At 33.6% G+C, this 12392-nt stretch overlaps 1 long non-coding RNA gene across 1 annotated transcript; it reads right to left on the bottom strand.

The window, feature by feature from the left end:
- Nucleotides 1-8136: 8136 nt before the first annotated feature.
- On the bottom strand, nt 8137-9352 carry LOC128186483 (uncharacterized). The gene is made up of 2 exons (XR_008243955.1): nt 9228-9352; nt 8137-8906 (listed from the first exon to the last, which is right to left on the bottom strand). It is a non-coding gene; the product is annotated as an uncharacterized LOC128186483 (long non-coding RNA).
- Nucleotides 9353-12392: the final 3040 nt, after the last annotated feature.

Raw genomic sequence — 12392 nt, 5'->3', positions numbered from 1 at the left:
AAGCCCGTCTTATCCGCCATGATCAATCTTAACTGGTCCTCATTTGCATATTCTTAATGCACGTTGATCTCCAAAAAGGACCGATAACGTCGTACGGTCCAAGCTTATCTGTGCAGTGCGGCCTCTGGAAACAAAGCGAGGCATTGTTCTCAATGTAATATAATTCTCCTCAGAAGGACCCCTGGATTAAAGGCCCAATAACGCTCGTTTAACTGCGTCGTTACGTGGCGCGATCTCCACTTCCGTTTAGCATAAAGTTGCTGCTGCTGTCTGAGAGGTGACGTTTTATTCATTGTCTTTTTGGCCTCCTATTGCTTTTTTATTGTTCCACTAACTGAAAGATATTAAACGATTTTTCACAGACGGAACATTTTGAGCTACATGAAATAATGAAAATCTTTAAAGAAAACAACAACAACCCATTTTTGTTTATGGTACTTCTTGCTCACACGATTTTGCGTGTAGATTCCAGCAGGGATGATCTTGGGTCCATTTCGGATAACCATTACGTTCACAGACAGCCAGCGTGGTTGACTTCTTGTACAATAATCCAATTACACCGTTTTAGAAACCCATACTGTTATCTTGTAAACACTTTTGTGCGGTAAATATGGATGCATGGGGTGGTCGTGAATGGCGACCGTTACCCGGAGGGTGTGAATACGGGCGAGACTCTTACTCGCGGCGCCTCTCGCACCACTGTCAATAACACACGCGCTCTCTCACAGACGTTGACGTTCGTGCACGTGTCGACACGGCGTTGTTGTCGTTCTTTTCTACTTTTAGTCATTTCCGATATTGTTTCAAGACTTTTCTTGGGTCAGCTTTGTTTCCAAGTAAAGACAATGTGACACTTGCATACTTGTTTGACATTTGACGGGAGAAATCCGTTAGCCTGGATTTTACCGTAAGGACAATGCTAGATGTCTGTAGATCCTAGTCCCCACAACAGCAGTTTGCATCTCCATCTCAATGCATGCCTTGTATAATGCTAATATACTGTTCATTTTTTAAATTTTTAAATAAAAAAAAAGATAAGTAATCTTGTCATTTTGCATTTTGTGAAATTACATAAAATACGAATTTTTCCATGGTAATCTTCTCTCACGCCTATAACAGTGCTAAAAGACTGGGTTTAATTGATAACTAGGTCCAAAATAACAGACTTTGATAAAGTTGTTTGTACAGATGTACAAAATGGCTGGTATTAAATTCACTTCTTTTTCATGTGTTTCTCCTGACTTGTTTTTATACTTGTCAGCTCGTTTTATGGATGACGCTAATAACCCCTCTTCTATTTGACCATTTAGACGAAATTTGGTGTTAAATGTTATAAATGCTCTTTGTAGGAATCAGCTTTGACATCGCTTAACGGTGGGTGGTGATTGGTTACAAAGAAGTCTGTAATTTTCCAATTTGATTGGTTTATTCTGCTTCAGTAACCTTGACCTTTGCCTGGGGCAGATGACAGATGTTATCATGTCCGCCTTCACTTGCGAATGCTTGAAAAAAAAATCGCGAAAAGGACATCTTTTTCCTTGTCTTAATCCAAAAAATAAAAAGTTTTACTTTAAGAATATTTCGATCTCAAAATTTTAGTCAGTTACTGATACTTAATAGAGTACAATGTAATGTCGATATACATTAAATCTTTTTAATATATATATAATTATAAACTTTTTCCTATACTATTCCTTTCAGCACAATTGTGGGCTCTGTATCTTGTTTATAACTCTACGAATGATACTCAAATTCTGGTTGATCATTAAAAATGCATTACTAAAGCATTGTAAACAATAAAAATAGGAGAAAATATTGACCAAAATCGTGACCAGTTCCCTTTAATATTTTGCCAAATCAAATACTGAAAACACTAACAAAGTATTTGATAATGTAAATGTAATCATATAATAATTACAAATTAGTAATTTGGTCAAGCTGGTGGTTTTGTATGTTAAAATGTTTGTGGTTCCTGAGCAAATTTTGATATTTGATTTATATGCAATTCCTTTTCGTGATTATGTCTTTCGTCATATTGTAAATTTATATTCAAAACCAGCCGGTTAATTCATATAATAAAAACACAATATTGTAATCTGTGCATTTATAACCAACCAGTAAATTCAAAATTCACGAACTCGATTCTTTAATTGTGCCTGATATACATTGTATAATGACAATAGTTAGAGATCGCATTACATAAATATAACGCACTACAAACATTTGATTTACATTTTTGACAATAATTAAAACATAACTCCAACACCAAAGAAAGATAAAAAAAAACCCCGCGCTACATTTTCCTGGTTCCTGTGATTGAGATGCACGGTTTGTGTTGTGTACTTTATCAGTGATGTTGAACAGCATTCGTCCTGGCATGCAGTGATGGACATTCTAACAAGAGCCCCTTGTCTTGGAGTCAGCGACAGACCTCTCCTAACCCTTCCTGTAACAATGCAGCCATTGTCGTCCGCCATTGATTCCAATTTCCGAGTTTTCTTGTTGTCATGTCATTCTCAACCAGAGACGAAATCAAAACGGCGAACACTTTGGGGAATGAAACATGAAGTACCAATGAAGCTGACTGACCAAGTTCTGTAATTATCGAGTCTCCCTATAACTTCATGTAAATGTAAAGCCGATGTACACACAGTCAAATTCAAAGTTTACACTCAGGTATTCATCTTACACACTAATTGCTGAAACAAAATTAATTTTTTTAAAATCAGTAACAAGAGCTTTTGGTTTAAAAAAGGTACGGTTTTTAGAAAAAACAGATATAATTGAATATTTTGACCAATTTCTTCACGACACGGTGATGACTTGCATCGTCTGAATGTGGTAACAAAATACCACAACAGGTACAAAAATATATCCAACATGCGTTCGGAATTTAAAATAAGCCTAACTTGCATTGCAGAGAGGCATATTGTTCTAATTTTTATTTGTAAAAGTGCTGGACCTAATTTAGAGAGGGCTCTGTCTCCAAGTTCATATTTATGATGGTCCCCAAACCATGTTACTATAAATAAACCAGGACTTGACAGTTGTATGCATGCCGAATGGTTGTACATTCTCGGAAGTCGACGGGCCTGCCACACTATATAATATAAAATCATTCACTTTATAATTGAGTATTGATCGGCATGGACGTGCTAGTTAACATCGAATCACTTCCACCTCAATGAATCTAAGACTTCATTGCTCAAGTCATCTTTTTGTGTCGTTGATAGAATGGGAATTCTGCCCTTGGGTTCCCAGGCAAATTAAACCAGAAAATCGTAGTTTTCCACCAAAAAAAAAAAAAAATAAAAATGAAATTCGAGAGGCAATGGGTACATGGCATGTCTAACCGGAAGTGACGTAGACACCCTTTGAATAAGGAATGTAATCTCTCACGCTCTTCTTTGCACCTTTCAGTTACCTTTCCTTAAATCATGTCGTCTGTCATCAAACCAAACCTTTCAAACGGCCTTACACCCTGCAATTTTACAAGATTTACAGACTCCGTAGACCTCAAAGCACGAGGACCCCGCACTATCAGACTCTCTGTCAAAAGCAATTAAACGCTCCCCTCACAACAAGGTTTTGGTGGAGCTCTCTACACGCCACTTCTAACAGAATCCAGGATTTGACTAACAAGAGGGCAACTTTAAAATGAAATTTACGTGTCAAGCTTATTGGGCAAACACTGATGTATCATCTTCGTTGAACTTAGTTCTGATAAAAGAAATTGAAGGGATTTCAGTTTCTTACTCTACAAATGTATATTCTGGAATCAGCGTAAGCATAATGACATGGTCAAACGGGTATAAATGTACGATACTTAAGATTTGTATACATGTGCCATGAAACAAGCCTACCTTGGCCAAAAGTTTGAAGGAAATCACGGCAATGTTGTACTTCTCTTTCACAAGGCAATTCTTTTATAATTATTTGTAATATTATACAGAAGGAAAATATATGTCATAAAAATAAAATTCACAATGTGATTTTGTCAGGTATGTGAAATTTACGCATTATAGCGTCTTTAATGAGACTATCAAATTTAATGATTTGAATATGCATCGGTTCTCTTATATTTAATACTTGGTATTTGTGTGAAAGCGAACATGTTGTCTAAGCAATAAAATTGTGCTAATCCACAATTATCTATACATTTATGCAAATATGGAGGTTTAATTGTAACGCGAAGGTTGAAGAAAATTATAAACGTCATTGCACACACAGCGCAAGGAAACTGCAAAACCGGGTTTTACAATTCGTTCCCGCCGTTGGTGGTCGTTAAAATTAAGGTAATGAAGAAAGAATTAATACATATGTTGTAATCTACCTGTCGAAAGATCAAATTTCATATTAAAGGGTCTTAAAAAGATATATATCATGAACAGAAGCTGTGGGACAATATGACGTAGCTCTGCTGCCAATATACTAGATGCGTAAATTGACAACGGTAGAGGGAGGACGGGCTAGATCACATTACGCCATGATAAATCATCGGCAACCATGTGCAAAAATCTCCCGAAAACTTCTCACCATAACGTCACCTCTCCGATTTCAAAGTGGTTTGAAAAAGCTTTAATCATTCAATGACTATACAGCAATGTATTGTCCAGTGGTGTGTTTCCTTTTCAGGCAAAAAAGAACATCGCAAAGACTGTAAAAAACCCCAAAACGGAGCCTCTCTGTTTACACATGTTGCGGGTGAATATAGGCTATATGCAAATGAAGAAAAGTTTCGGGTTGTGCGAAATGTGAAACCGTGTAAATGGTACAAATTATATGACCCAGAAAAACACAGGGCTTGAAAATACAGTATCAGAATCCTTGATGATAGAATCATAGCTCGCCCACCCAGGGGCTGAGACTCGAATATCTCATAAAATACAATTAATGACGTCCTCGAACGGTAGAGTAAAGTCGCGCGCTATTGTCAAGCAAAGTTTCTCCCGTAAAACGCTTGTTATTCTTTTAAGGAAATCGTAACAGGGTGTTTTATGAATACATAAATTCTGCCGTGTCTGTGTTACAATGTGTTGTATTTGAAAAATACACCGACAGTTATTATTTGTCTGACCTCAACTTTTTTGAATTCGTGATTTTATTCACAACTTTTTTTTAATAATTGTCTCGTTTTGGTATTTGCAAAAAGGTTCTCGGTATAGTTTCCTACATTCCCCTGATGTTTTTAAATCGATACATGGCAAGTTTTTTCCCAATATAATGACATGAAAGGCATATTTATTAATCGGGGAATTTGTGCATGCAATACTAGTATATGAATTAATATATGAAGGAGGAAATTTTTGTGTCCTAGTGTAAAAATAACTTATTTTCAATCTGTGAAATTGATGTCAAATATAATTCTTGATCAGGTGATTGATGAAGCATCTTAAGGTAGAGGTTTACTGCGGTATAAAGTACGTATATACCATATACAAGAAATCCACCACAACAGCTGATGTTTATTACACAACTGACATCTCGTTGCTTTTACTCTTACCGCGGAGAATCTATATAAAATAGTATTGACGAATGCGGTTAAGTTAAACGTCAACTTCTCGCGAGATTAGCATTTTTGTCACCTTCTGTGTACTCTCAAAGTTTAGGAAAAGTACAATAACAAAAAATGCTCGTATCTGTCAACACAATTATTTTGAATAGGATAAATAGCTATTTTATTTATAATGATGATAATGTTTTCTGTAATTACAGTATTTATATCCAAGAAGAAACTCCGTTTGTTACATAAACTTCTTGCCCTTGAAAGATAAATTTTGTTATTTAATGTTTCGACTGACAAGCGCGTGTCGCCGATGCAACATAGGTCATTTTCTTATTCGATTTGTTTATTATTGCGTCGAAATACACATGTCCTGTATCTTAAAGCCGCTGTATCTAAATGACGAATTTCCTTATATATAAAACTATAATAGTTTATCAAATTGTGATTTCAGATCAACCTTGGAATAATAGACAAAAAGTCATATCCGAATGAATTCCTAGGCGAAAATTTAAGAAATTGATTTGCATAGAAAGGTATTGAAACTATTTGCACCTCTAAGATTCATTACGGTTTTCAGTTTCATGCACGTGATACTTTGTCAAATAAATGCAAATATACTTACATTCCAAGGGTCTTGTCTACCGTTTAATGAGTACAGTTTGGTTTGAAACGACCTGGTAAATAATTTATTTCTTTAAAACTCTGCGAGTAATTGCTGTAGAATCGCACCTGTTAATTGTCATACAAGAATAAATCTTACGGGAATGTATATATTCAGAGTTACAGGGCCTCTAACCATTTCAGAAATGTGTATCTATTCGAAGTTCTCAAAAGTTATGAAGATGCAGAAATCAGAAATAATATTGCAGTAACAAGTAACAACAATCACCAGAACAAATAAAAATTCCAAAAAATATATATTTTAGGTTAAGATAAACAACAATTTAAGATAGAAAAAAAACGAATTTTTTAAACAGTCCATGGAATTGGGCATTAACCATTATATTGAACAAAAAAACAGTAGTCTGATTAGAATATCACAACAATCAAAAAATGAAATTAAAGTATAAACAACAATAAAAAAGGACAACTGCGTGTCTATAATTAAAACTCAAATCAATGTTGAATGCGTCAGTGCGTGCGTAAAGTTGAAATGTTCATGGTGATTTTATTTATCACTTTAATTATATGTTTATAGTTGTTGTATATGGATTTAAAAAACCCTAATATTTTTTTTTTAAATAATGATACAAGTCAACACAAAAAACATAGCAAATATAGACAATTGACAACAGTTAGAGAGACAGAAAACACACACTAAATACGAAAGTTTGCGTCACAATAAACTGAAAAAAGTATTTAAAACCATAACAACGACCAACACAATATAAACAACCGTTTCGATAAAAAATAAGATACTAGTACAACAAAACTACAGCAAGTGCCATACTATATAATGCCGAGGGAAAAAAACAAAACACACAAAAAAGTTGAAAAAACCCAAACAAACAAACAAAAAAGAAGGAAAAAACCAAAACGACCACCAAAAATGAAGAATAACGATCAGAAAGACCATCAAGTGATCATACAAATGTATAGGGCAGCTGAACAACCCACAAAACAGTTGGTCCTTTCGTCACACTATAAAGAATAACTGAGATGAATCGAAAATAAGTCAGCGGACAACATTAAGCATTATTAAAGTTACAAAATAAGGGCACCCACAGTTATGATTAGTTAACATTCTCAAAATTACACGTTAGGATGTTCGAGACTAGTTCTATTGTAAAGTCAGTGTAAAACTGATATTAATTAAGACTTGAATCAGCTTTCGGAATATCTTTTGTAGAACGGCACTCATTTTAATTAAGGTCTGTGCATGTAGAATTTGAAATATAACAGATTGCATTTTACTAAACACTGTTCGAAAATTTGTTGCAAAGTAATTGCACAATAATATCAAACATTATGTGTGATGGTGTGTATAAATTTCGACGCCAACTCCTAATTCTGTCATTTTTATACTGAAACAGAGTGCATATTTTGTCCTCAAAATGCAAAACATAAAACTATAATGCGACACATTTCTTCTCATCATTATTAGATTTATTCAAAAAGGCCTATCTGCGCCGTATTACAAATTATTTAATCGGCAAAAAAAAATTGTAAAGACGGGCGAACCTGAATTTAATTATTCATACATATATTCACTAATCATTTCAAAAGCAGTATTTTTTCTAAATAAGAAACCAACATGACAGTTATTCACTTTCTAATCCGTTTCCCCCTGGGAACTGGTCATTGGGAAAAACTATTGGATTTGCGTTTCATTTTTAATGTAGGGTCCCTCTCGAATTCAGCGCTTTAAATTTGTATATATTGTCTTGATAATTAAGAGAAAATTAAGTTTGTCTAATATATTTAGGCGGCGCGTAATACCAGTGTTTCTGCTGTCTCTGGGGACAGGATGTGATATCCATTCGTTTACTTTTTATCCCCCGCACGAGCAAAAGACCACGTTAGTAATAGAACGGAATATTAAGCGCGAGTAATAAACTAGAAATTCTTCCATCGATTGCAAGCTGTGAATAAAAACTGGTTAACAACAAATTATGCTCAGATTGGTGAAAGAATGTTCCGAGTTTATTGGTAACCGAATTGTTGGTTCCGTGAAATTGGATTACACTAACAGACAAATGAGAAAACGAGATAAATTGGGATTTGATGGCTACAAATACAGATGGGCAACTTCTGATCTTCATAGTTTGTCGTTTATTACCTGTAATGAAAAACGCTCTCAATTAAGATATAATTATACAGATTGACTTTTGTTTTTTCCTGAAGTAAATTTTCTCAAAATTTACATATCGATAATAAAAATTAATCATTAGAGAGAAAGAGACAGAGACAGAGAGAGAGAGAGCGGGGTGCTGAGATGTACATGCTTGGAATGAACGGATGGACATAGATTCGATTCGTGACACGGTTAATATTCGATTTGCTCAGATCTGACATGCCGATTATGACAGTAGTGATAACGAAATGCGGGCATTTTTTTCTCTCCTGTAATTTGTCGAGATAATGAATTTGGAATCGGGTTTCCAGAGGCAGCCATCGGCGTCAGTGAATATGGCAAGTTCCGGGACATTTTGTTTAACTTTATGTATTTTTCTGTCGTTTTAATATCGGAAATGTGGCGAGTTATGTCCATCGCACGAGAGAGAATTCGTCAAAGTAAATGAAGGTGTCAGGAAGAGTGGACTTGTTCGCGTGACGAGCCGGCAGTCGGTCCGTATCGCTGCCCTTTAATTTTCCCATTACATCTCCGGGGTATCACCGAGTGGACTCTCCAGGAAAAAGTTGGAAGCGATCATGTCTTTTCTTTTGATACACCAAACCTCTACGAATTATATATATATGCAGAATTGAAAAGATTAGAAGTTTTTTTTCAATATTTATTTAGCAAGTACGAATACTATACGTTGTAAAAGAATACTAGTTACATTCATCAGTATTAATATCTAGGTATTTAGCTGTCTTCTAATTTACGCAAAGTATCAAGATATTGACATTGATCATAGTTTTCTTTAATCTTAATTACTGCATCGGCATTGAATAAGCCTACTTGATAAACTGTATTTATGGATATTAAGTGAATATGTTAATTTATGAAGTGTGCATAGCGGTACATAATAGTTCTTTATATCCAAACTTCCCTTACTAGGCTGTCATCTATCTAGTGGTTAGCTTTGATGCCTGTTTAATTCAACCATTTATTACCCTCAGTCAATTGTTGATATCCTCAGTATCGTCTCCCGTACACTAGTTCGATAAAAAAGACTGACAGACGACTTATTTCCCAGACAGAGTCAAGCTCACCTATGTAAATCTTGGAGAGGAGCCCGTGACGACACGGAAACACATTCATGCAAACTATTGAATATCATTTTCATATACAATTTGTTCGGCGTTAATCGCTATAGATAACGCCATTGTTCATAAAGCCGAGGAAGACAGGCATGGGTAAAGTGATTACAATGTTTCATACAAATGTATGCAATAAAACATTCATTTGAAATAATCTCTGTTTGAAACATTAAATCGCCTGACCTTATAAATACACCGAAATGATTTATAGAAAGTGTTTCAATATTATTGTAGTTTTTAACTAGATAATATTTGCTGCATTATTTTTGCTTGAATGAAAAAAAACAAAACAAAACAAAACCAAAAACAATGATCTGGTTGTCAAACATGAAGACAACAAATTTGAAATTAATGTTTTAAATACGTTTTAAACAATCTGACAATAAGAGATAAACGTAATTCTGTTTATTTTAACAAATTTCATATCATAAGTTAAACTGAAATCTTGAATGAATGTCAATGTATAGAGTGAAAATGTTGGTTTTCAAAAATAAACCGCGGTAGAGATCTTTCCACCTTAGTCTAAAACTTCGTTCATGAAGAGTTATGTCTTGAGTAAAATATTGTTTGTATTTATACATTGTCAAGAAAAAAATAAAAGTATTCTTACACGTATTGAAATAATTTTTAACAATATCTTATTAACAAAATAAATGCATTTCGACCGCGAGCTCAGATTTTTTTTGTCTCTTTGATCACAAGGTCTCAACTAACATGTGATTATGATATAAGTAACAAAATATATCTATAAATGAATGAAATGATAAAGAGGGCAAAATTTAGAAAAGAAGAAAAAGACAGATATGAATTGAAAGTAAATTTTGCATTACAACCCATTTCTTAATTTATGTTATAATTATTAGTTTGTGGTGGAAATAACAATACATTTGTAATGTACAGTATTTACAGTCTGTTAGATTTCCTTATAAACGATCAGTAGTTTCGTATAAAATGTGAGATTTACTCGTAATGAGCCCAGACTTTGAAGGTAATTTGCATGCATGTAGACGACTCGATACGTTACAGAGTAGGCCTGTTTTGAATAGGTAGATATTTCAGTCCTATATACCGTGACACCTACAATCATGTTTAAGAAATTCCTAAAATTAGCATAAGGAATCAATCGGGTCAAAAATGGACTATTTTGGGGCTTCGAAATGTATGTTGTAACCTTGGAGTTTTGTCACAAACGACAAATATTTTGAGAACTACATTCGTCACGACATATTGACATTGATTCCTAGATCTATGATCAGTCTTTGGGACCGATTTGCATGAGACAGGGGGGCCCCAAACGTTTAGGCACAATGTCATTACCAAACTTGAAATATCTTGTTACGTCAAGGCATGCGATATATCATAATCCCAGGCAGGTTTTTAGAAATGATGTATTTCTATAATTGTCTCATCTACTTTGATTTATGTTTTCCTTGACACCAGGTATATGGTTGATAATGTCTACAGTTATAATATAAAATTATAAGTACTTATACATATATTGCTATCGAGTAACCAAAATTGAAATGATCAAAACTGCTATTTACTTTTATAATACATGTATACCGGATGCGAGAGTTACAGAGAAAACTGAATTGCATGTATCGTAACAAATGCTCTGGACGAAGAAGCATTGAGACGTATATTAGCTTTCTCCTCAATCAGTGGCCCGGACTTTTACAGACTTGTACAAGTGGTGAGTGTTTCTTCGGTAAACCCGCAGTATTCGATGTTTCCAAATCTTAGCATTTTTCAATGTGCGAAGTAACTCTATGATGTAATTTCGTGTTTATTTAAGGAAAAATATTTGCAGGAAGTTTGTGATTTTAATACACGAAATACACGGAACCAAGTGACTTCAACCATCAATCGGCTGACAGTGGCCAATAACTGTTGCGCTTTGAAATGAACAATGAAAAAAAGAAAAACAGATTTTTTCTATAAATCATACATTAGGCCCTAATATGAAAAAAATCTCGAAATTATGTAAAATTAATATAAAACATGGTTGTTAGATCATGTGGGATTATGATGGTAATAATCGATTGTAACACATGTTAAAATCGATTATTTGACATCATAAACACAAAAACACTATGTAGACATTTCTTTGAGTTCGAGTGATAGATACAGATATTGGAATCGAAGAAGGACCCCATACGGCCACTCTTTTTCGGCCCTTGTATCGTGACGTCTCTATTTGAATGGACAGCCACGGATGACAACAGTACTCAAAGCATGTTCTCTATTGACAGGTATATATATATATATATATATATATATATATATATATATATATATATATATATATATATATATATATATATATATATATATATATATATATATATATATATATATATATATATATATATATCTATCTATCTATCTATCTATCTATCTATCTATCTATCTATCTATCTATCTATCTATCTATCTATCTATATATGATAACATAATATAACACAAGATTATTGTAAACAATTCAAAGGATTGGTTTGTGTCCAACACAGTATTAAAAAAAACATGGTCATTAAATTTGCTGACAGTTAAAAAACAAGACGAATTCCTCATAGAGAAAATATATTTATGCTGTATATGAAAAAAGATGTTTCGTTTCCTGTCTTAAAAATTTATTAATATACTATGAAAAATTGATAAACTTGTATATTCTAATGACCAGTCAAATATCAAAAGCTTAAGTACGTGACAAGATGTTTAATTCATCATAAATATCTTTAATTAGAAGAAAATATGATGCTTAATAAAGGTTAAATCTTACTTGCTAAAAGGTTAATTCCAATCAAACATATCTAGATAATCGTTTAACATTTAACTGTTACTTTCTCAGATCAATATTAGCATTCTAAAAATATTCATTTAACATTCACTATTTTTTCCTTGACAAAATATCAAAGTACTGAAAGAATTGCATGCCAGTATACATTAGTAACGAAAGAAA

The sequence above is a fragment of the Crassostrea angulata genome, chromosome 6 (assembly GCF_025612915.1).
Source record: "Crassostrea angulata isolate pt1a10 chromosome 6, ASM2561291v2, whole genome shotgun sequence".
Taxonomy (NCBI): domain Eukaryota; kingdom Metazoa; phylum Mollusca; class Bivalvia; order Ostreida; family Ostreidae; genus Magallana; species Magallana angulata.
Note: the sequence above shows the minus strand (reverse complement) of the source record. Positions and strands in the feature narration are given on the sequence as shown.